The sequence below is a fragment of the Grammomys surdaster genome, unplaced genomic scaffold (genome assembly GCF_004785775.1).
Source record: "Grammomys surdaster isolate TR1022 unplaced genomic scaffold, NIH_TR_1.0 61, whole genome shotgun sequence".
NCBI classification, from domain to species: Eukaryota; Metazoa; Chordata; class Mammalia; order Rodentia; family Muridae; genus Grammomys; species Grammomys surdaster.
In genome coordinates, this window is record NW_021604563.1 from 7,447,683 (window position 1) to 7,451,044 (window position 3,362).

The following is a 3,362-nucleotide window of genomic DNA, read 5'->3' on the forward strand; positions in this document are numbered from 1 at the left end:
TCAAGTTCAGATATTCTTTCCTGAAGGGGACAGTGCTCATTACACTCAGTACCTAAACAAAAGGTCATGTATCTAATACCACAGAACTTTGTAAGAGTCTCTAAAGAGCCTGGATTTTTAAAAAGTATAAACGGTTTCTGGAGAGGGAGAATCTGATGATTCTATTGAATTGCCAGCAAGCTACTAGAATTGTCCAGGATTATAGCGTTTGGAAGCTGTCACCATGTTGAGGGATTTTCTTCTATGAAAAGATGCTTTTGAGCTACTCATTCTCCTTGTAAGTGACCTCCATACTCATACTTCTATTGCTAACCCTAGTACAAGACATTGATCCACTAAGTTAGACTTTTATGCAAAAAATGATTTGTTGTGCTATGAATGATGTGTCTTTGATAAATATGTATGCATGTCTCTGCATTAGTTACTTTTCATTGCAGCGATAAAATGACATGGCCAAAATCAATTTTAAAAAAAGTAGTTTCCTTGATGTATTATTCCCAAGGGGAGAGGGGAACAGTAATATCAGGGAACTTATGGCAGCAGGAGTCCAGAGTAGGAAGTGGTTAATCTCATTTTGTAATGTGAAAGGCTCCATATCTTCCCCAAACAATACTAACAATAGCAGATCAAGTGCTAAAACCAAAGAGTCATTGAGCAATGTTTCTCATTCAAACTACTACAGAGTGGACATTGCAACTCTGTAGGAAAAGTCGGACACTCCAAAGTCATCAACATTTTGTTTATTCATGAAATTTCTTAGACTTTTCAAAAATCAATGATTGTGATAATGAAAATGTCTGCATTTGTTGAGGGCTTAGTCTTAGAGTGGATGGAGCTTAGTCTTAGTATGAGAGACTCCTAGTCTTAGAGTAGGTGAGACTTAGTCTTGGAGTCAACATAATGGAAGAGTGATTTGGTCTTAGAATAAGCAAGTCTTTAAGTTCACTTAGTCTTCTAATAGTTGAGAATTAGTCTTAGTGTTGGTGGGGTTTAGTGACTAGTGAGTGTGACTTATTTTTAGCCTGGGCAGGGCTTAGATTTAGAGTTGGTGTGGTTTACTCTATTTGGTGCAGGGCTAGTTCTTTAGAGTGGACATGGTTTGGTGTATTTTGTGCAGGGCTTGCTCTATGTCATCTGATTTATATACCTCTCACTGCCTTTCCTGTGTTTGGATCCTAGAGACTCAGGACATGTAGCCTGGTCTATGTTGAGATTATCTCAGAACTGCTTGGGCTACAGAAATTGACAAATGGAACACTCTGGACTAAAAGAAATGAGACTTGATAGCCTGATCTATACTGAGGCAGAATTGGGACAGCCTGAGATACTTATACAGAGATCCAGGAGAGCTTGGGCTACTTGGAAGAAGTGAGACAACATGGGATTCCTGGAGGGAGTCCTGGGACAGCCTGGATTAAATGAAGGAGGAAGTGGTCAGCCTGAGCAGTGTGAAGGAAAACCATGGACAACATTGGCACACTTGTCCTGGGACAGCCTGAGCTACATGGAGGGAGACCATGGGCTATACTGAGGCATGGGGAACAGTCAGTGCTACCTGAGGGAAAAGTGTGACAACCTGGGCCATGTGCAGGGAGACATGGTATAGCCTTGGGTATGTAAAGTGTAATGTGGAATAGTGTGGGGAAAAGTATGGGATAGTCTGGGCTATATGGACAGAGATGTATACCAGCCTGGGTTAGAAGGAAAGAGTTGTGAGACAGCCTGTGGGACTACATAATGGTATTCTGGTTCATGGATGGGCATGTGCCTAGAACCTCGAGATTCTCCATGAGAACCGGCAGGAGTTCAGCATGCCCCCAGAACCCAGGGTCCTGAAAAGCAGTTTAGTCTCCATAGAATTACATTGTTCAGTCACTGTAGGCCATTACAGACCCTCACAGAGTGCATAGGTAGAGGATGTGACTAGAGGCCTCAGGCCCTAGGGATTTACATACTAATGAAGGCCAGAGGGCAGAGTAAATTAAGCATGCCTCCCACGATCCTCCCCCTTTCTCCCTCCCTATTTAACTTGGGATGGCCCTGAGTTTTACAGGGTTACACCCAGATCCATCCACCATCCGTCATGTGAATAAACCCTTTTGGAACCAAAGAGTTCCTCATGTCATTGGGGCCTGCCACCATCAAAGCCCCCAGCCACTGGAACATTAGACGTTCCCCCTGCATGTGGGACCCGCCACAACATGGAAAGCCTCCAGGACTTCACTGCTGTGGCCTTATTTGTTCCCACAACAGCCTGGGGTACATGAGGAGTGACATAGGATATCCTAAGCTACATGGAGAGAGACATAGACCAACATGGGTTATGTGGCGGGAGAAGCTAGAAAGCCTTAGCTTTGTGGATGGGAAATGGCACATCTTAGGCTAATTGAAGAAAGAAATGGAATAGCCTGGACTAATTGTATTGAGATGTATGATAGCCTGGCCTATGTGGAGAGAGATATGTGATAGCCAGGCCTACAAGTGGAATGATGTAGGATAACCTGTGACTATGAGAGGAGAGATGTGTGATAAATACAGTTACAGGGAGAGATGTTTGGGATAACCTGAGCTATGGGGATAGAGAGATAACAGACAGTTTGGGCTACTTGGACAGAGAAGTGTGAGAGCCTGGGCTAAGAGGAGAAAGTTGTGGGATAGGCTGGGCAACAGGGAGGATGATGCAATCCAACTTAGGCTTCATGAAGAGAGATGCAGGATAGCTTAGACTACACAAAGGGAAATATGGGAAAACCTAGCCTAAGAGAAGAGAGACATGGGACAGCCTTGGCAAAATGGATAGAGAAACAGGACATCCTTGGCTACAGGGAGAGAGATACCAAACAGCTTGGACCAAGTAGAGCAAGTCACAAGTCAGCCTGTACTATGGAGGACAAGATATAGGACAGCCTATTTTCGTGGAGGAAGAGGTGGGACAGCCGGGGTTGCAGAGACGGAGATGGTAAATGTAGACCAGCTTCATCTACATGGAGAGACACATGGTGATTCTGGGATATGTGCAAAGAAAAGGGAGACAGCTTGGGCTACAGAGAGGGAAAAGTGAGACAATCTGGGCTATGTGGAGAGAGAAATGAGAGAACCTTGGCTATGTACAGGAATAAGGGAAATGTTTTGAGAGATATGGGATAACATGTGCTACATGGACGTAGATGTGTGATAGATACCCTGGGAAAAGTGATGAGATATGTGAGACAGCCTGCGCTACATGCAGGAAGAACTGCAACAGCATGGGCTACAGAGGAAAAAGTGTGATAGCCTCGGTAATGTTGAGATAAGCAAGGGATAGCCTGAGATACAGGGAAGGAAAAGAGGGAGAGCCTTGGCTACATGTAGAAAATATTGAA